Below are 23795 nucleotides of genomic sequence, written 5' to 3'. Positions count from 1 at the left end.
GCCTTATGGCGTTGGAATTGTCAGTGTTTATCCGATGTTTAACTAAGTCTGCGCGGTCAGTTATTTTTCCTTTAAAAAAGATGTCACTTTCATTTTTGATGAACTCTTCTGCTTTTTGGTATTCATCTTTGGATAGATGTTCCCATGACTTCTTTAGATTTTTTAACAGTTCATTAGAAAGTTGGTGTGTAACGCGTGTGTCTGGCTGTTGGCACGTTTTCTCCTATTCTGGTCACTCCTACAACTGGCTCGCATATTCCAAGTAATTGGCCACCCCACCCACCAGATGTATCAATTTGTGTGCCCAGGATCTTTTCGCTGTTAGAAGGGATCTTCGCGTCTTCTGCTCCTAACATCTTTAGCTCATTTTGCTGGTTTCTAGAGGCGGACAGTAAAGTCCTGTTTCTGACATCTACAATAAATGGCTATTGGGACCACTACTTCTATCTCGACACTTTTATGGCGGGACACATTCTTCACGTGATACTCCAATGCTTCGACAATAGCGTCTTTCTATATTTGGTAGCGTCCTCTTCCTAGTCATAATGTCTGCTGGAGGTCTACATCGCGCAGTTCCAGTTTTTGTTCTAAATAGCTTTCACTATTTCCTACTAACACTACCACATCAATATACTGCTTTCCTATTAACACTACATCGTCTACAACTGAGCGTTGGTGCAATCCTACTTTCAGATATAATTTATCAGTCTCCCCTATGCTTGTCCTAATACTAGTTGTCATTTATGTCCCTCACATGTCCCTCACAATTTTAACAAATTCACCGGGAACTCCTTCCTTATTGAGTGCCCACCACAGAATCTCTCGAGAAACTCTATCAATGATTTCTCAATATCAATGAATATCAGTGACTAAGTAGTTTTATGGCACTGTAGTTTTGTGCATTGTTGTATATCTGCCTTATTTTGGTAAACAGGTAAACATACTGAATTTTTACTTTTTCTTAAACTTCGTTTGACCACTACCAGGTCTCTTTATTGTCAAACTTCTTTTAGGACGTTTTTCCAAGTATTTTAATAGCAGTATCTTTCTCCAAATTGTATTAGGACTTCCTTTCATGTTTAATACATTTTTTCTAGTATTTTTGCCTTGGATAAACCTTCTTTCTCATCTTTTAACATCGGCCATTGAATTTTTTGTAGTTCTCTTCGATATTTTGTTTTAGTTTCGTTTTTTATTTCGATGTCCAGCACAAGCAATTTATGTTGTTGACTTACTGCCTTACTAACTATTACCTTGCAATTCTTAGGTATATCGTCTTTTCTTGTCATGAAATAATCTATCCAACACAAGCAATTTATGTTGTTGACTTACTACCTCACTAACTATTGCCTTGCAATCCTTAGGTATATCGTCTTTTCTTGTCATGAAATAATCTATCCAACACAAGCAATTTATGTTGTTGACTTACTACCTCACTAACTATTACCTTGCAATCCTTAGGTATATCGTCTTTTCTTGTCAAGAAATAATCTATCCGGGAGTGATTTTGTCCATTTTAGTACGCAATAAGTTGAGTTTCTCTCTTTTGAAAGAATGTGTTAACATGCGCCAAATCTAATGCTCTTGCTAATTCAAACATATCATTTCCAGCTTTCCAAAGTCTAGAAAGTTCCAAAGTTTCCATGTATTGCTTCATATCCTGTCTTGGATTAACACACATGTACATTAAAATCACCTCCCATTATAACCTTTTCTTTTGATGGAATATCACTCAGTATGTCCTCTCATTGATCATAGGAAGTTATTCAAAATAGATAGCTGGGTATTTTATTTGCACGACAAAAAATTATTTCGTGAGAAAATTTTTACAGAAATTGAAGTCATCTACAGAATAATTTTATAAAATTTAATAAAATAAACGAATATTGTCATTTTGACACGTTGCATTCTTTTTGAGAGTGTTAGCTTACCTGCGCGGTGGCCAATTTTGGATTATATTCTGAATATTTTTGTTAATTGTACTTATTATCTTTTTAAAATTAGTAACAAGGGAGTTTTTGTTGTCATGATTAGATATGATGAATTGTATGATATTAATAAAAACACATTACATGCTATCATTACTTGTAGACTCTTGAATTAAAGTTAATTTCATTTAATCAAATTGAACTATCCTCGAATAAACAGTCCCAAGATCGCACCTTAAAAATATTGATGATACCATTTTAAGGCCATGCTTTAACATGTGCGATGGCATGTAATAATAAATGATCAGACGTTAACAATAAGATACATCTTTATAAAAAAAATGTATTTTGAAATTGTTTTCCGATCTATAAACCGAGACGTCAAATAAAGAGTTTATTTTGTATTTTGTAGTTTATATTCAACGACATATTTGATAAAAGTTGGAATGTCTCAATAAAAAAAATAGAAACAGCAATATTACCAGAATCTAAGAGATAATGTTAGACCTCTCTTTACTGCATTCACAATTAGATAATACCGCTCTAGAAAGTGCTTTTATGCTAACAGAGACTCCGAATTTAAGGCAAGCTGACTGGACATCTAGGAATTCTAAAGCTACGGTTTGTTAGAACAGTACGCAGCGCACAGCATACACATAGAGCAGAATCTGTTGTACTCGACTCACGGCAGTTTTGGGTGAGTCGGTTTGTTAGATTAATTCGCATAAATATTCTGTCGCTCTGAAAACAAAATTAGAAATTAGTTTCACGTTTATTCTCTCATAGGTTGGTTGTACGTTTAAAAAAATGAATTCTCGCAAACTTAACGCAATCATTTTATTACTCCAAGAAGAGGAAGAAGAAGAGTTGATAACGTTAAATCTAAATAAAAGAAATAAAAATGTAAACGAAATTTTTTCATGTCTTAATACAGAAGATGCTATTAAATTAACTTTAACAGTCGAAGAAAGATTGTTTCAAAACTAGGAAAAATTTAGAACAAACTCTGAAAAACAGGTCCATTCCTATAATTTTTAAGAGAAAAGTAAACAAGACTTGTATACTGGCGGTGTGTCACTATTGATTAGAGTTAAAGACCATGTCCCTTACCACGAAGTCAATTAAAAAACTAAAAGAAAGCTTTAAAATATGTGAAAAACAATAAGGATCAGGAAAAGATGGACTTATTATAGAAATGCAAGACAAAACAATACCAGAAGGTTGGAATGAAGGAATAACTCTAATAATGCATAAGAAATAAGACAAATGCAATATTATTATCTTACCTAATAATAATATACAGACTACTGATTATAATAGTAACCAATAGATCAACAACTACCAACCAAAAGAACAAGATAAATTTAGAAAAGGCTGTAGTACAATAAACCATCTGATAACCATGAAAATAGTGATAGAAAAATCAAATGAGTACAATATACCATTGTATATCGCCTTTATTGACTTTGAAAAAGTGTTTGAGAGTATTGAATATTGGGCCAATAAACAATTCACTAAGATCAGGAAAAAAAGACCAAAGATACATCGACCAAGATTTTTAATAAATATCTAGGAGAAAACAAGAATCAGAATTTAAGCTGAAACAAAACCAATAAAAATCAAAGTAGGAATCAAACACCCCAAAATTATTCAGTCAAACATTAAAACACTTGTTTAAAAAAACAACAGCATAAATCACATATGAATCAATACTACAATATGTAATAAATCGGAATAACTCTGAGGTTAATAGAAGCCGTAAAAAACCTCTACAACAACAAGGTAAGAGTTAAAACCGGCAATAAATACTCCAACGAATTTAAGACCACAAAAGGCTTATTGCAGGGATGCTCTACATCTCCGACACTGTTTAAGATATTCCTCGAAAAAATATTAAAACCATGGAAAAGGAAATGTGAAGGGATGGGAATACCAATCCGGGACAACTTCTTGTACACATTAAGCTTTGCAGATGACTAAGTGGTAACGGCTCAAGATGAAGAAGATCTGTGCTACATGCTCCGAAAATTAGAAAAGGAATACACAAAAAATGGACTGGAAATAAATCTAGAAAAGACCGAATATTTAACAACAGAGCAAGAACCAGTGAGAAACTTGGAAATGGACGATAATAGGGAAATTAACGGCACTGAGAAATTCAAAAATTTATGATTTATACTCTCAAAAACTGGAACCACCGAGCAAGAATTAACCAGCAGATTAGCACAGACAAGAACATGTATTAAACAAATGAACGGGGTACTGTGGGATAGACAGATTACCAGAAATACAAAGAAGAAAATTTATATAACACCTTGGTACGCAGTATAATGACCTAAGGAGCAGAGAATTGGGTAATAAATCAACGAAACAGGTCCAAAATCACAGCAACTGAAATGGAGTTCATGAGAAGAAGCTGCAGAATGACAAAAATGGATCGCATCAGAAATGAGGAGATAAAACGAAGAATGGCAGTAGAACAAGACATACTCAGCTACATCGAAGAAAAACGTTTAATTTGGTATGGACATATATGTGAGAAGAACAGATCATACAAGGTGGATAGCAAAGATTTCGGATTGGAGCCCAATAGGAAGGAGGAAAAGAGGTAGACCCCGAAGATAATGGAGGGATGAAGTGGACGAGGCCATGGAAAGACGGGACCTTAGAGATGGAGAATGGCAGAACAGAAAGCACTGGAGACGTTGGCTGAAAGAAGAAAGGCGGCCGCAGCTGTAAAAATCCTTATATAGAAAGAATATGGAATAACAACTTAAGAAACTATGCCGTTAATTTTATCGGCACAGCTGACTACACAGGTAAGGCAGACTTACCACTCAAGGGTGGCGTTTTGGCCAAACATATTTGTACGGCATTTACAACTTAGGTAGTTACATAATACAAAAATAATGACCTGCGACCTAATGTACAAAATATTGGTGCCAGTAGCAGGGACAATTTGATTTTCGGAAAATTTCGACCCCATTTTCGGCAATTTGATACAGTACGGTACTAATACACGTAGTTTCGGATCGTTATTTAGATTACATTGTTTGCAGTGCTGAGTGCTGTACATATCGGCTGATACAGGGGGAGAAATCTAGGACGCAATCCAAGGAGGTGATTTGAGCTTCTCACTGATTTAAATTTAGTTGCATAAAACAATAACATTTTTGGACATGCCGTGCATTTTTCGCGGTACATGTACTTATGATAGGAAAATTAATTTCCCTCTGATAAGTGGGATATTACGATCAAAAATTTCTATACGGCATTGATATATTTTGTTAATATTGACATCAATTATTAACAAAAACAAAATGTCTACAAAAAATGGTTCTAAATGCCTTTAAAAGTAGTATAGTCCAGGTTGTGAGGCCGCTCCCGTAGGAAAAATGTTTTTGATTTGGTTTCTTTATGGATTCATGTTCAAAAATGTCCACTTTAAACAAATCAGAAGAATGCCGAGCAAAATTTTTGGACAGAAATTGTGTAAAAAATTTTTTTAAACAAATTCCAAAAATCACTGGTTTCGCTCCGAGAAACATTTTTTAGGTTTCTTGGGTATTTTAAACAAAAAAATGTGTTGTCATTTTTCTTTTAAGTTAATAGTTTTGAAGTTATAAACAATTTAAATTGTCAAAAAAGCGAAAATAACGCACTTTCGAGGCTGGAAAACTCATATGAAAATTATTATTTTTCAGGTTGCCGTGTGGTTAAATTGAAGAGCAGTTTTAAAAAGGTATATTAAGTTTGTTTCGTTCTTTTCATTATTAAGAAATTTATGTTAAAATAATTAATAATAATAAGTTTTGTGGTGGCGGAAAGAGTCGATAATAAATTAATAATAACATGGCAATAATGTTAAGAAAATGATTAATTGATTTAAAATGATATGAATAATAAAATATATAATAGAAAACTAAGTCTAATGGTTCGTTTTTATCGTATCATTACTAGTAATCAAGAACCCATTCAACTTTGGAGCGCTATAAACACAGACAAATTAATAAAATTAGTTGTAGTGAAAATTATTCTGTGAAAAATCCTCTGTAATATTGTTCTGAGGTCATTTTATATAAAATGATTTAAAAAAAGTTATATGGCACAAAGAGTAAATTTTTTTCAAAAATTATTAGCTATTTTTGTTAATAACTTTTTTATTTTCCATTTTAAACTAAAAATTAATAGGAATAAAGTTGTGAACAACTTAATTTAGTACAAATTATGTCGAATCAAATTTTCTGTAGGGTTGAAAAATGGTATTGCTTGGCCCGTCGTTTGCCAGACGCAATCTGAAGTGTTAGCGTGACTTGAGCCTTCCAACTCCCTCGGGCTTTCTTGAGTTTATCTGGTTCTGGGTGAACGTCGTGTTTCACCTTTATCACAAAAATCTTCCTAGTACAGACCTCCTCGTTGGTAGAGCTGGTAATCTATATTCGTTGGATCAGAAATACGGGCAGTTTTTAGAGCACGTACTCTGTTTTGGCGAATACTGATTGCTGAGTGTACAGGGTGTACCTGATTGGAAGTGTGTGCCATATTCGAGCATTTGTTCCTTACTTCGGGACTCTTGAGTCGCACACCTGTGCAGTTACTATCCTTTCAGGTTTTCGAACTCTTACAAGACTGTACACCCTTCCAGTTTTTGGGGAACGAAAAGAACGAAATCCTAAAAGTTACTCAAACATTTTACCGTGATATATTATATTCCTCAAACAAGAACCCAGATAACACTGCAAAGGAAGATCTTAAGAGAAAGATAATGAATGTCAACTCAGAAATACTCCCTAACATAGAATCCTTCGAAATAAAACAAGCTATAGCACAACTAAAGAACAATAAGGCTCCGGGTCCAGATGGAATACTTGTAGAAATGTTAAAGGAGGGGAATGAAATTATTCTCGAAGAATTGAAAAAACTTTTCAACGATTGTCTTCACAGAGGAGAAGTCCCAGATGATTGGAATGAAAGTTTGACAATACTTCTCTTCAAAAAGGGAGACAGGGGAGATCTCAAGAACTATAGGCCAATCTCCCTGCTGTCCCAAATGTACAAATTGTTTATGAGAGTAATAACTAACAGGTTAACGTCGAAGCTCGATAGCTATAAACCGGTAGAGCAGGCAGGATTCCGAAAAGGTTACAGTACAGCGGATCATCTTCTTACAGTCAGAACTCTAATAGAGAAAATCAATGAATATCACTTGAACTTATATATTGGCTTCGTTGATTATGAAAAGGCATTCGACTCCATAGAACTTTGGGCAATAGAGAGCTATGAATAACTGCAGGATAGACTCCCGATACAGAATGCCCATACACATTTACAAGAAAGCTACAGTGAAAATACAAATTGATGCGAAAACCAAAGCTATACCAATCAACAGAGGAGTTCGCCAGGGAGATGTTATCTCACCAAAGCTATTCACACTTGGACTTGAAGACGTGTTCAAAGTTTTAACTGGGCAGATAAGGGAGTAAATGTTAATGGAAGAAAACTGAGTCATTTAAGATACGCTAATGACATTGTAATATTCGCTACAAGTTTCGAAGAACTACAGACCATGATGACGCAACTATTTCAAGCTTCGGAAAAAGTAGGTCTTAAGATGAATTTGGAAAAAACAAAAATAATGACAAATACACCGAACATTCCAGAAATAACATTGAACGACATAAATTTATAAACAGTAAGCGAATACATCTACCTGGGACAGATAATGAAAATTAACAAAGAAAATCAAACTACCGAAATTACCAGAAGAATAAGGTTAGCGTGGGCAGGATTTGGAAAACTGAGTTGGATCTTGAGAAGCACTAAAATAGAACAGTATTTGAAAACTAGAATTTACGATCAGTGTATCCTCCCTATACTCACGTATGGTTCATAGACGTGGACACTCACCAAGTCCAATATGGATAAAATAGTAAAAGCACAAAGAGCGATGGAAAGATTAATGCTCGGGGTAAGACTTATAGACAAAAAAACAAACAAATGGATTAGAAGCAAAACCAAAGTAAAAGACGCAGGAGAACATGCTGCCAAATTAAAATGGAGCTTCGCAGGACACAATGCCCGACTGAAGGATAAGAGATGGAACCACGAAATACAGCAGTGGAGGCCATGGTTAGGAAAGAGAAGCAGAGGAAGACCACAAATGAGATGGGCTGATGACATTAAGAAGATCGGAGGACACAACTGAAAGCAAGTGGCGCAAAATAGAAGACACTGGATTGATTTGGGGGAGGCCTATGTCCAAAATTGGATTACTTAAGGCTGAAGAAGAAGAAGAAGAGTAAATTATTGTTTCCTACTCATCCAGTTAATTCCACAACCAGCGAACGAGATGGTCAACAAGTGAATGAAATTAAACAAATTTGTAGTCAGAATTATTCTTTAAAAGAAACTCTATAATGTTGCTCTGGTGTCACTTTTTGCAAAATTACCCCAAAAAAGTTAAAAAGCCCAAAAGAAAATTTGACTGTAACTCATTTATTTTCCATTTGATGATAAAAAGTAATAGAAATAAAGTTGTAGACAATTTAATTTTCTACAAATAATATTTATTATAATTTTCTGTAGGGTTGCCAGTTTACGAGATACCGTTTTTCCAAGATGGCGGCCACGGAACAAGGGTAACGACCCCACAAACTTGAACTTAAGCTTATACTCACCCTCCCAACACCTGAAAAGAATAAAATTGCTTCTTCTAAAAAATGCAACATTTCAATAACCTATATCAGTTGTGCAAAATCCATTAGTTAAAAATATACGGCATTCTTTTTTTTTTGTTCATTTTATTCATTTATTATAACCGGCTATGAATTAGTTTAATAATTTTTAGTGACATTGTGTCAAAAAAGTGACTACCGTACCAGAAATAATTATCTTATCTACCGAAAAATCAATAATTCTTTTCCCAAATACCGATAACTGTTTATAAACATTTTCAAGAACCATAGCTGTAGACGGCATAGTTGCCACAAATTCTTTCACGCATCAAGTAATCATTTGGAATTGATGCCGTACATTTTTTAATGACCTCAACGAATGGGGGTTAAAATCAAGGGTTGTGCCTTAGATTTCTCACCCCTGTACCAGCCGATATCTACGGTACTGCAAAAAAGTAATCTAAATAACGATCCGAAACTATGTGTATGAATGCCTTACTGTATCAAATTGCCGAAAATGGGGTCAAAGTTTTCCGAAAATCAAAGATTGTCCCTTTTACTGGTACCAATATTTTTGTACGGCATTAGATCGCAGGTCATTATTTTTGTATTATCTACATAAGTACATAAGTTATAAATGCCGTACAAATATGTTTAACCAAAATGCTCACCCCTTGAGTGGTAAGTTTACCTTACCTACATATGTAGTATTATAGTATTCATGCTGGGTCAAATGATCCTTTAAAAATGTCCCATGGGCTTGTAGTCTATAAATTAACAACGTTTGAACCACTTCGCCACCACAAACGTAGATGGCGATGCAAGGAAAATAGGACTGAAAATGAACTACAACAAAACAAAGATAGTGACTAATACAGCAGAAGACAAAGAAATTAAAATAGGAGAAGAATCAGTAGCAGAATACTTATATCTGGGGCAAATTATCAAATTGAACTCAAATTGAATAAAACGCCGAATAAGACTAATATAAGATTAGCATTTGGAAAGCTAAGTTACATATTGAAAAGTGGACAATATTCACAGTATCTCTGTACTAAAATATTTGACCAATGTATGGTGTTATGTACCAGTGTACACAAACGTCGACGCTGACGATATAGAATAGAACATGAAAAAAAATATCTAAAATAGAAAATGCCATGGAAATGCAGATGATCCAAATAAAACTATAGGACTAAACGAGCAATGCCTAGATAAGGAGCAGGATTAAAGTAAAAGATGCTATACAAACAATCTTCTTCGGCAACAATTTTGGCTAATTCTTCTCTGTTTTGGGTCTTTCTCAGCAAATGGTCCTTGTTTGCCCTCAGTCTTACCCTCAATTACGTGCTGTAGAAAATCGTATCTGTTGTTTTTCAAAACATGTCCGAGTTATGCAGTTTTCTGGTTTTTTATGATTTAAATGAGTTCACGTTCTCTGCTCATTCGGTGGAGAACTTCCAAGTTGGTAGTCTGGGAAGTCCAAGATATTCGTAACATTCATGTATATATCCAGGTTCCAAATGCTTTAAGTCTGTTCAAACTGAAAACTTTTAGCGTCTACTCTTAAACTTTATATAACTGTGGCAATATATGTAGCACTTCACAAAATGATATCTTAATTGCAGATCGAGAGACTTATTGCATAAAAGGCTTCGCATTTTTAGAAAGTTTGCCTTGGCCATTACAATTCGGGCTCGGATTTTTAAGTTAGAATTAGAAACAGAAATCGTCGAACGATGGAAGGAGTAGTTTCGGCATTTAATAAATATTGAAATTGTATTATGGAGGAAGCAGATATTACATTCCTTTCTGTAGATGTGGAAATACCAGCACCAACACTTCAAGAAGTAAAGAATGCGATAGCATCTCTTAAAGATCACAAAGCGTCAGGAAATTATGGTATAAATGGAAAATTGATAAAAAAAGGAGAAATTGTTTTACGCCAAAAATTGTATTTTGGCATTATTCTGAGAGTATGGCAATAACAGAAAATACTTAGGGAATGGAATGGAAGCTTTATATTACCCATACATAAGAAGGGAGATAAAGAACAATTTCGAAACTATAGAGGCATATCGCTTATGTGCACAGCATATAAAGTTCTATCAATTATCTTGATAAAGAGGGTCACTCCATATTCGGAAGATATTCTAGGCGACTACCAACGCGGCTTTCGTGCTGGAAGGTCAACAATAGATCAAATATTTACGATACGACAAATATTAGAAAAAAACTGTGAATTCAAGCGAGATGTACACCACATTTTCGTAGATTTCCTGCAAGCATATGATTCGATAAAAAGAAGCAAACTATGGCTAGCAAGGCTAGAAATGGGAATAACAAGAAAATTAATGGAGCTAACTCCAATGTGCGTGACAGACTCATATGCACAGGTAAAGATAGGAAACAGAACATCGATGCCATTTAGTAGCAACGGTGACAAGGAGACCCCTTATCATCGTTGCTATTTAATTTGGCTTTAGAATATGCAATAAGTAAAATATTGTCTGAGCTGACAGGGGGATTTGCGAATCGAGGATCAAAACTATTGTTGGCCTTTTCTGATGATTTAGATGCAGTCGCTCATTCTACAAGAGACGTGAGAGAGGTGTTTTCACAACTCGAGGAGGAAACAGCTAGCCTGGGCCTTCGAATAAATAAAGAGAAGACGAAATAAATGCTAGTAACCAAAAATCCAAGATCAAGAGTGAGACAGAACATAACTATTGATGATTACAACTTTGAAGTAGTAAAAGAGTTTTAATATCTGGGGGCGGTAATCACAAATAACATAAAAAGGTCACAGCAAGGATAGCTGCGGGGAATAAAGCATTATACTCAAAATCATCATTATTAAGATCTAAGCTACTAAAAAGACAATCTAAATTGACTGTATATGTCAATTATTCGTCCAATTATATTCGTCCAATACTCTGATGAATTACGACACTCGGTTTCGCTCGTGTCGCAAACTTCATCATCGTGAGTAATAACCATCATTACATGCTCGTGGAATAATATACTATTGTAGCTACATATATTTTTTGTTATTTCATACAAATTCCACCTACCTATTGAATTTTTTGTTAGAAAATTGTTGGTGGCACGACTAACTTTTCATAAACAGATTGTGGCACACTGTGAAGAAAGTTTGGCTACTCCTGGTGTACAACAATGGGAAATAGAAGCGCAAGATCGTAAAAGATAAAGGGCTATAGTGGATGCAGCAAAGACTCACCTCGAGTTGTAAAGTCAGTCTAGAAGAAGAAACCTATTGATACAATCCTAACAACTCTAAAATTATTTTAATAATTTCGCAGATCTACAAGAACGCTTAATTGTACATCCCTATTTTCCTGGAGATTTATTGTTTCATTTGTTTTCATTCAGCCAAGAGAACTTTTTCCATGCCTCTTCTTCATTCGATCTTTCCTTGAACGATTAACTGCAGAAAACCAAACTGATGTCAATACTTCCTTAACTTTATTCAATTTATCCAACACTCGATCATTTGATAATCTCTTCATCCATGATATTTTCAATAACCGCCGGTAATATATTAGGTATGCATTGAATCACCATTATAAAAGTTTTTATATGAGTATTTTTTTCGATCTCCGTCTAAACCGTTAAATTTTTGGCCACGCAGTAATTACTTTTAAGTGCAGCTTTGTATCTCTTTTATATCTCGCAAATTCCCTTTACGTTATCAATTAGGCTCTACATTTTCTAGTAGCTCCCTATTTAGTAGGAGGTTAATAATTAATGGGTCCCTCATTACCGGTTTCAGCAAGCAATTAACGTTGTCGTCAATGCTTTCTATAAAATCTCTTTGAAACTGAACGGGAGATTATCAATCTGGTGCATTAGTTTTCAAGTTTTCACCATTACATAAAATAATACTTGTGGATCGTACATATTCAGGAAAAATATTTATGGTGATCCCTACAACAGAGACAAGAAATGATTTCAACTTATATTAAACAAGGACAAAATTTAACACCATGAGCGGTTTTACTTGTTTACACAAGGAGTATTTCGTGATCATTTGAATCCAAAATTTGGTGATATAAAATTAGAATTTTGAGATGAAAATCATATCTTTGTGACCTATAAAAGATCCTTCATACGTTGATAGTATCTTTATGCTGAAGAATCAACTCCTTTAGTGTAAAATGCAGTTTAATTCCAAAAATTCGCTATTTTCGTCGTATCTGAATAACTTGTTTTTGTCGTAATTAGTAAACTAAACAAACTTTTAGACTATTTACCAGTGGTGTAGCAAGAGTACTCCTTCTAATCATAATTAAAATTGGCACGATTTTACAAAAGTGTTTACAAAACTGTTAATGGTGTCCGTATTTCTTCTTCTTCCTGCTGTAGCTGTTTATCTGCTTTTGTACTTTTCCTATCTCTTTATTTTCAAGATTTGGCAACAGTTTTTTATTGAAAATAAATTTTAAGGTTAGAATCTACCATGCCTTGCAATACCTGTACGGCCTGCTCCTTTAAGTTAGGAAGTAACCAAAAACTGATAATCTCTCTTACAAAAATGTACTCTTATCAATCAAAAATCCACCAATGAGGTTTTTAATAAATTAGCAATGCAGCAGGAACTCCCAACAATAAAGAAAGTTGTTCGTGTAGGACTAATCCAAATTAAAAAGGCATGTCCTATGATCAGACACTGATGCACCAGGAACCCTATAAGAAAGCCAAGACAAAGCTGGAAGCTAGGGTTTCCGCTGGTGAGGAGAATTTGATCATTAGGTACTGTAATGGTGAGTCTGTTGTGGAAACTAAAATGCCAAAAAAACACGGCGGCACCCCATTAAATGTCTATTTTCAAAACTTCGGAGGTCTCCGTACCAAATTACATGAACTAACATAAAGGGCAGTGAGCAGTAATTATGACATTATCGTCATGGTTGAAAGTAATTTAAATAAGGACTTTTCTGATTGTGAACTCTGAAATACTAGCCATAAGTCCAACGGAGGTGGAGTAATAATTTTTGTTCGGGATATGACCAAATCCAGGTATGTGAAAATTGCATAAACAAGGATGGAACAAGTATATGTCTTCTTTCTAATTAATAATACCCGTTTTTTCATTGGCGGAGTCTACATCCCCCTACAGTCTTCCCATGAAATCTATAGTTTGCATTATTAGACAGTTGAGGGATTGATTCAACAATATCCAGCTACGAATGTTTACCTGTTAGATGATTACAATCTTCCGAAGGCGTTGTGGTCCAATGATGAGTATTGGACAGCAGTTCAGTGTCCAAATAATAACATACCAAATGATCGCAATATATTTTTAGATTTAGTTTTTTCCAATTCTAGAGATTGTATTGTAACTAAGGCCATTTACCCTCTTAGGAATTTCAGTTTACACCATATTGGTTGTGATTTTAGTATAACTACTTTAAAAGAATCTGAGTCTGGAAATCTTGTATACAATGAGTTTTATTATGATTTTACAAATGGCAATTATATGGATTTAAATATTTATTTATCATCTATTAATTGGGTAAGTTGTCTAGGCAATATTGGTATTTCCTATTTTATACCTTTAAAAAAATATCACACTTCTACTTTTCCCAAATGGTTTTCCTTGGACTTACGCAAATTACCTTTAGCTAAACAACGGGCGCATTTGGCTTACAAGACAGAGCAATCTATTGACAATTATCTAAATTTTCTCAGTTGCGGTTAGAATGTAATAGACTTTCAGATATCTGTTTTTCTAACTGCATGAGAGGTCTGGATGCAAGACTAATGAAGAATCCCAAGTTTTTCTGGAAGTATATAAATGATAAACGATACAACCGTAGTCTACCCAGTTCAATGTTTTACGGCAATCAAACTGCTATGGACGGTCAAGAGACGGCAAATTTGTTTAAGGTATTTTTTCAATCTGTTTATACAGAAATTTCAAAGCTAGAAATCTGTAAGGAAATTGCATCTCTTCCAATTAAGCTTAAAAATGGTCCTAATGGTATTCTTAACATGTTGATAAAAAATTGTATGTGCATAATTGTATTGCTATTGTATCTACCAATCTTTCTCATCTCCAACTTTTGCTAACATTTGGAAAGAAAGCTATGTTGTTCCAATTTTTAAAACCGGACAAAAAGATAACTTTAAAAACTATCGCAGCATCTGTATCCAATCTGCAATACCAAAGTTATTTGATTGTCTAGTTAGAAGCAGATTTCTTGGATGTGTAAGGGTCTTATATGTCAGGAGAAACATGGCTTCTCCAAAAACAAATCAACTTTGACTAATATATTAACCTATCATTTTGATATTCTAAACAGCATTGAAAGCAAAAAGCAGACTGATTCAATTTACACATATTTCTTCAATGCGTTTGATCCTGTTGATCAGTAAATACTGTATACTAAGTTGATTTTGAATAGGTTCGATCCAAACTTAGTTTCTTGGTGGAGAAGCTCTTTCTGGTCGTATTCAAAAAGTTAAAACAGGTTGTTAAATTTTATTGGTATTTTAATGAGAAAATTGTGGTCACATCTAGAGTTCCACAGGGGGGCCATAGTTTTCCTCCCGTATTTAATATTTTCGTGAATGATATAGTTACATGTTTTTTGTATAGTAGCTGTGCGAAATTTGCTGATGATCTCAAAATTTGGAATACCGTTGAAAGTATTTCAGGTCAGGAACTGCTTCGGGAGGACTTAAATCGTTTGTCAGAGTGGTGCCAAAAAAATAAGCTATATTTAAATATCAACAAATGCAATTTTATAAGTTTTTCTAGGAAAACTACTAGATCTGAGTCAAGTTACTTTATTGATAACCAACCACTAAAGCACACATCTACAGTAATAGATCTGGGTGTAATTTTCGATGAGAAATTAACTTTTGTCGATTATATTAATTGTATATCAATTAAGGGTCAAAGATGCTGTTCATTATTACTAGACATTCTAATTTTTTCTCCTATGCTGGAGTACTGTCCAGTCATATGGTCTTATTTCGGGACACATTCTGATTGATGAGAGAGGGTTCGGCATATATTCCTACAGGTGTGCGCCTTTCAAAGTGGGATTAGAATAGCAGACCATGACGGCACTATCATGGATAGATCTAAGAACTTGCCTGCTTTAAATATGATGAAGGATTTGTTTGGTTTAACTTTGATTATTAAATTAATAAATGTTAGTATTGATTGTACCCCTCTTGTGAGTCAGATTGGTCTTAGAGTACCATATTACCATGGTTTGCGTCATCTATGCACTTTTAATGTTCCATTTTGTAGAACAATCTATGGTGCTAATAGCCCACTGAATAGATACTTTCTTTGTTAGACAACCTGAATGTAAATGTACTTAATATGTCTCTGAATAAATATATAAATATTTGTAGAAAAGAGTTACTGCTACCTTAGAGTGTGGAACCTTAACTTGTAATATTACTTTATGTTTTTATTGTAACTAGGTAATACTTTATAAATTCTTTTATCTTTAATGTTATTTTCCCATCTTTATAGTGCTGAATCTTAGAATTGTAATGTTTTTATTAATCTAATTTATTGTTTTTATTTATTATTAAAGGTTCTATTTATAACACTTACAAATTTAATAAAGTCTTTATGACTAATTTATCTTACACTAATAATTATATAATTTATCTACATTTATTATAATACGTGCGTTACATTTTAAAACGTGACGCGATGTTCAAAAACTAACTGTTCTGTTTACAACAAAATTCCTCTTTAAATATAAAATCCCGTTATTCCAGAATTGCGGCGATCCCATCGAAGAGCCCAGAAGCTCAGACTGCTTTTATTCGGCCTGCTTCTGGAAATTTCAAGTCGCGGGTGACTCATCAGAATTCAGGTAGACAGGTCTTTCAACTGAGCGCCGAAATAACTAGAATAGAAAAGATATTAGTAATAAATATGTTTACAGTTTTGAGTCATATGAGGCGTCATTATCTATCGTAACAGAATCATAGAAATAACTGCTGGGTTTATAGGTTTTTAAGATAATACATGTGTGTCTGTATATAGGTGTATATATATATATATATATATATATATATATATATATATATATATATATATATATATATAAATGTGTACATACACGTGTACATCCATGCATGCATATGTATGTGTATATATAGGTATTTTTAGTTTACATTATTTACTGAGTATTTAATTTTGTTTTCTTAGAATACTGTGTACTTAACCATTTTCTATATTGTAAATTGTAACATCTAATGGGGTTGTCCTGTACCTATATTAAATGAGTATACATTTAAAAAAAAAAAGATATTAGTTGCATGTATCCATCGAACGGCCCATCAGAAACGATGGGTGCCAATGGGTAACAATAAAACTCCAACTTTCTTTAGGAGCCAATTGTTAAGGCTTCCTCTAGCTCAGTCTGTCAGGTGTGAAAACGTCTTATCTTAAAAGTAAATCTGAAAAATAAGTTTGGCTGGGACAAATAAACCAAGGTATTACCTAATCATATTTATTGTATAAGAAAAATATAATTCAAATTTTAATATTAAATAAAGACAAAACAAATAATGCTGTCTATGGCTTTACATAAATTTGAAATTGACAGTTACCGCAAATATTGTTGGCTTAAAGTTGTTGGACAGGATGTAGAATGTAGTTGTTGGTTTCAGATGTAGCTGAATCTAGATACTTGTATGTATCTTCAGGTGGCCGTTGAGTTCTGAATAGCAGCTGCAGTTATTGCAGGTCCCATGGTCGACTATGTGTTTTGGAAAGTGCTTGAAAGACCACGAGGCTCAGGATATTCCACCGATGTTGTTTAGATATGTCCCACCAAAAGGTGGACAAAAAAAATAAGGCCAAAAAACTAAAATGATAAACCTTGTGTTAGCAACATCATAACTTTTTAAACATTTCCTTGTCATTTGAAGAGTGCAAATAATTACAATAGAGGAAAAGACAATATTAAATAGAAAATAGCAAATTGGCAAGGATTAAATGAATATAATTGTTATTAAATGAATTAGTTAAATTATATTAAAATTTGTAACTGCATGTAGCAGCTAAAGAGAGCTCTGAACATAAACAAAAAAATGCAGAGCCATACTACAATCATTAAGAAACCGTGTAACTTTAACTATCAAGATCATTTCTTCAATATAATAGCTCCGCCAACGGTGCGGAACAATATAAACCATTTAATGACCAAATGAGAATAAGACAAGAAAAATCATCGTATATTTTTAGAGCCTATAGGTTTAAAAGAAATTACTAGCTCGCTGAAACTTTTTCGGTTTTTACTGAGCTTCATTGCGGTATTACTGAGTACTTTGCAGTAAATGAACTGTCCTTAACTTCCACTCGGTCGTTTTTACCTCACATAATTAGCGATCACGATTGAATATGAAGAATCCATCCACCACGACAATGTTATGACCCTCGTAAAAAGAGAGAAAGTTGAAAGAAAACAATTGAATCAAAAGAAGTGTTTATGGCAGCATGTTTGTAATAATTCATTTTATAATATACTCGTAAAAGAACTTCATAACAATTTTTTCCAGCCTCTCAATTTTATGAGAATGATACAACAAAAAAATAATTTCTTTAAATTTCAGTTATCACTTTGAAGAGGAATTTCTTCCAAAATTTGTACTTTTCGTATATTTCATTTAAAATATTTCTATTTCTCATTGTAGGTACATGATATTCTATTTATTAAACTTATTCGTCCCGCTTTATTTTCAGTTGAAATCAACAAAGTCTTAATGTCGATACCTTAAAAAATGCACAGCTATATTGAGCTATATTCATTTAGCATCGTAACATGCCAAAGGCCATTTTTTATAAAACCATCATTCTTGTACGTTTAGCCGGTTAGTGCATTCCTCCATCCATCACCACACGCCACGTGCTTTTTAAAGACTTTTTCGCAATCGATCCGGCAACAGTGTAGCTGCATCACAGAAATCAAGTCGGCAGTGTCTCGGCAGTTCGTAAGGTCGTGATTGTAGCTCGTAGCGGGCTTTTGAGTCACCAGAGTACGTTTTGGAACTCGTTGCCTGGTCGCTCTTCACGTTTTTTTTTTGCAACAATTGTTTCTTCGCGCGGCACCCATCGGAGAAAGTTTTGTCGATAAAATTGGAATATTCGCGCTCCACGACTTTTTTGTTTCTAGAAGATCAGTTGCATCCGCGATGACTTGTGTGGTGGTGGGTGTTGTTGTTTTTTGTATAAAATAGTTCTGATACTTATTGGACGAATGGTTAAAACGGATGTTAATGGAAATACCAAATGCAAGAATTGCTATCTAGAAAGTATGTATCTTTTTTGCTGTTTTTACCAAATTAATTTAATTTATTTAGAACATACACGCCGACGAATTGAGTTGAGGTAATGATATTTGCGAGTAGGTACTATATTTTAAATATGACTTTACTAGACATGTCAAAGGTGCCGGTATTCTCCTTCACGTGATAGTTTCATTGTCAAATTTTTAGCTACCAATAAAACTGTACGATGTTATATAAATATATTCAAAACAAATAACGTGACATTATATCTAATAAAATAAATCTATCCGGCCATATAGATCGCCTTTTTACGAAAATACCCTTAGCCTCCTCGATCCTTCTCAACCTTTTCATCTTTCATCATTATACTACCAAGACAGCAAGATTTGTCCGTCTTCTATTCACTTTTCCAAGTTTGTTGACTTAAATGGTCTATTATTTATTATTCTCGAGACCTAAAATGAATATAGTGTATTCCTACCATCAACTTCATCATCGTTCACTTAAAAACTAGTCGATCACTATTAAATATACATGTCTAATTATTTTTAATTATGTTCTTCCTTTTTAAGCCATAATTGATGACTGCCTGATAACTATTGAATGGCCTAGACATTTATATCTCTTTTACTAATTATAAATTTCATCAGACAATTGAATTTTAAAAAAACCTTAATATCTTTGTAATTCAAATATTTTTAGATTAGTTGTCGTGTGGATGATTACATTTTGTACATTGATTTAATGAAATGTGCTCTATCCTAGGGCGTGAATTCCTTTTTTTTTAATTGCAGTCATATGTGACTCGTTTTTGAGGGATATTCGACATTTTCATTCAAAGAAATTATGGGCGACATTTATTAAAAAACCATATACCATATAATCATTTTTATACCACCAAATAAGCATAAAATAAATTCCAGAATATGTAGTCCTATTGTTAGAATTATTGTGTATTCTACTATTCTATTGTTTGTTTCTTTGAAAAATTTTTATAGGATAGTAAAGGACTAAGAAAAATGCCAGTTGGCAACATAAAATAACAGTCGAATATTTCAGAAATATGTATTATACAGGGATAACAAATAATTGATAGGAGTGGTAGAGCTGACGATTCAGACACTAAAACCGGATGAAACTTCTTGAATACTATCCTCCAATTTTTTGCTTTGTTTAAATTGTGCGATGTTTCTACGATAAAATTTGTATAGAGATTTACTGAATTCTCATTGTTTAAATTTACCATATTTTCCTTGAGAAGTTACTACACTCACTGGCACGAAAAACGGACACCCTTTGAATTTTTGATAAAATTAAACATAATTTATTTTTTATGGTAACTTTTATCGCCGATCGGCATGCTTTGATAGAGGGTTTTGAGGTATATTTTAGACATCAAATGAGTACGAAACACTTATTTAATTACCTTCAGAACAAAATAAAAATAACAAGGAAACGTATACAAATTACTTCTCGATTTAATTAATACCTCGTATTACCTCCAGGAGCCTGTATACCGGCATTCTTTCTTCTGAGCATACTGTTAATTAAGTTTAAAATTTCATTTTGTAGAATTGTTTCCCATTCCTCAAAAAAGAGTAACTTTGAGTTGATCTAAGGTAAGAGCAGCAGGTACCCGGCTTCGAACACTTCTACTAAGTCGATAGGATTTAGATCGGAACTATGCGCTGGCCATGCCATATAGGTAATATTAACTTCATTTAAATACCTATTCTCTGACAATGGGAGCGGCAAGGGGCTGTGCATTGTCATGCATCAGTGTGAAGTTTTTTCCAATAAATGGTATATATGGGACAAAATAGTTTTGTATATCTTATCTTATCTTGAGTCAGTTTTGTATATCTTATTTATGTACCTATCAGCAGTCAGAGATCCCCTAGAGACAACGTACAATTTTGTATGCGCCTCCAAAGATAGACCACCCCACACCATAACTGAACCCATTTGAAAACGTACTCTAGAGCTAAAAGTGCACTCGGCACATCGTTCACCATCTCGTCTCCAGACTCTTCTACGACCATCCGGGGAACGTAGACAAAATCTGGACTCATCGGTAAACACAACATTTCTCCAGTCGTCTGCATTCCAATCGCGATCTAGCAAAATGTCATCTGGCTACATGGCGTTCGCTGGAAAGTTCTGGTCCTGTAGCAGGTGTTCGAGCATTCAAATTAGCCTTATTTAACCGTCTTCTAACGGTTAAATCACATTTACGTTTTTGGCATGTTGAAGACTGTTTCTAACCTCTGCAGCAATTTAATGACGATTTCTTAGTACTGAAGACACAATAAAACGGTCGTCCTGATGAGTGGTTATTCTCTATGGACCTGTTCCGGGATGTCGGGTGTAAATTCCTGTCTCTAAAGGCGAGTAAACACACGTTGCCCTGTACGGTGTGAAACACCGTATCTGTCAGCTACGTAAACTTGACTTCTTCCGTCCTTAATAAGAGAAACAATAGATGCAACAAATTCGGCACTCAAACACATCTCGAAATTGCGATGGTATATATAAATTACGAAGAGATATGGAGAGTGTAATAAACGCCAACTATAGATCAACTGATCATGAACAAGCATGTTTTTCAAGTTATTGATGAATGAAATATTAATATTAATTAAAATATGAAATTAATAAACTCTTAATCCGTATACTCACTGCAGGAAGTCTAAATAGTCGAGCTGAGTCCTTTACGTGGTGAACTGCAATAAAGTTTTTAAAAATAGATTTAAATTTAGTATAATTTAAATTAATTTGAGTATTAAGACAGTGAGAGTTTTCATTTGTTTCCCTTGTAATTTCCAAATCTTCCAATAAATCCAATAATAGTTTTTCTTTCTACTAATGTCATGTAAAATAGATTCACCAGTGTTGATATTAAAATTTTGTTTACTGGATAAGAAATGGTGACCAAAACTTAAGGAGTTTGGTCTTTTCAAATGTTCTGTGATTCTATTAGATAACTTTCGTATGGTTCTACCTACATAAGAGGCATCACAATCATCACATTTTGATTTATAAATATCTTTTGTCAAGAGTGTTCATCCTATTTTTGGTGATGATTAAAAAGGAACCTAAAGTGTTGTGTGACTTGAATAAAATTTTGATGTCTTTAATTGTAGAAGTAAAAGTTTTGATATTTTTTTTGGAAATGTTGCTGATGAATGAAGCAAGCATTGTGATGAATAAGTAAGCTTTTCTGCAATTTTAAGTTTAGCTCTATTTAGAAGCTTATGGATGATGTTGGGATCATAGCCATTATTGTAAGCAATTTGCTTGAGTATTAAGTTCTAAATTGAAGTTCTCATTAGAAAGTGGAAATTTGAGAAGCTTATAAATGTAACTGTTGAAAGCAGCCATTTTATGTTGGGTTGGATGATTAGATGTTTCATGTATAACATGATCTGTTTGAGTAGGTTTTCTGTAAATATTGTAGTCTAGAGAATCGTTTTTACGAGATATAGTCATGTCCAAGAAATTCAACTTATTGTCAAATTCTGGCTCCAGTGTAAAAGAGATGTTAGGATGGAGGTTATTAAGATCATCCAGAATTTGTAAGGCATCATCTTGGGTTCCCTATATGAGAGCTATACAATCATCAACATATCTTGACCAAAAAACTCTTTTGTTGTTGTTAACAAAACTGTGCGTTCAAGTCTTTATTTCTATCTTCTTCCATTGCATAATATTAAAGATTTTTACAAGTGGTGTAAATTCTAATGCGCTTCTATAGCTGCCATTTATTGTTATAATCGTTAAATTGTCTTCTCTATCAAACGCGCCTTATTCTATCCATTTTGTAAATTGATTGTTTCACTTGTTTCTATCCAGTGACAGATCCATTTTGTTCCATCACATTTCTTAAGATAGACCCTTCATTTTATCTAAGGTCTTTCACTTACTATCTTCTCTTGAACTTACTAAATGTTGTTTAAGACAATCTGATGGAATCTAATCGAGATTGTTTCATGTACCTATGTCTCTCATCAATTTTATCTGGCTTTGTATAAAAATATCATAATTTTACTGTCAGAATATCGCAGATTGAACAATTAAAATGTAGAAAAATTTGTTATATTTTATTATTAGGGCATACATACAATCTCTATTATATATTTTTTTTTATTTCAGATCTCTGGATAAATAGAAAAACTTATGCTAACTCTTCTATTTAATGTAAGTACATTGATTTATAGGTGTAAAACTTTAGAATAGGCACAAATATCAAAATCATTATACATCTTTATATTATTCTGAAAGCTTTCTTCTGAAAGTATTCTTTACCTTAACTTTTGACAATATTTTGTTTATATTATGCTAATTTTGGTGGGTAAGAAACTTTGTTCCTTACCTTTTTCTGATTGCCAACGTTGGCAATTAACATGGCCTGTCGACTTTCCATTAATACGAATATTCGCTGTTTGACGCCAATATAATTTTCCAATGAACTTGACGTCGCGGCTATCAACTCCTTTATTTCTTAGTATTTATATATGTATATGTATATAATTAACTTTTCATGATGTACTGTATCGAATGTCTTTTCATAATCAATAGAAACGGCAAAGACATCTTTACGTTAATCTCGACATTTGTAGCAAAACATTCAATGCAAAAAGTGTTCCTTCAACATCTGACTCGTAAGTGTTTTGGACGTTTTTTTTTTTGTAAAGTTATAAATTCGGACTTTAAACACTCCTCTGAGATTTCACCAGTTGAGTACATATGATTGAAAAGCTTAACCAATATTTTAATGTTTTCTTCGTTAACTACTTTTAACATATCTGCCGGGATATTATCAGGACCAACATTCTTTTGCCAACTTTATAACATGCAATACTTCTACCTTTATTGTTTCTAGTCCTTCGTGTTCACCTAATGT

General features: G+C 33.6%; 1 protein-coding gene across 1 annotated transcript in view; it reads left to right on the top strand.

Moving 5' to 3' along the window:
- Window positions 1-23795, top strand: part of Fancl (E3 ubiquitin-protein ligase Fancl) — a 349014-nt gene that overhangs the window by 181257 nt on the left and 143962 nt on the right. Inside the window, exon 3 of the mRNA XM_072525735.1 lies at window positions 23045-23089. The gene's annotated coding sequence lies outside the window, so the exon portion shown is untranslated. The remainder of the gene's footprint in view (window positions 1-23044; window positions 23090-23795) is intronic.

This window comes from Diabrotica undecimpunctata, chromosome 3 (assembly GCF_040954645.1).
Source record: "Diabrotica undecimpunctata isolate CICGRU chromosome 3, icDiaUnde3, whole genome shotgun sequence".
Classification (NCBI taxonomy): Eukaryota; Metazoa; Arthropoda; class Insecta; order Coleoptera; family Chrysomelidae; genus Diabrotica; species Diabrotica undecimpunctata.
The sequence above is the reverse complement of the archived record's forward strand: the minus strand, read 5'-3'. Positions and strand labels throughout refer to the sequence as shown.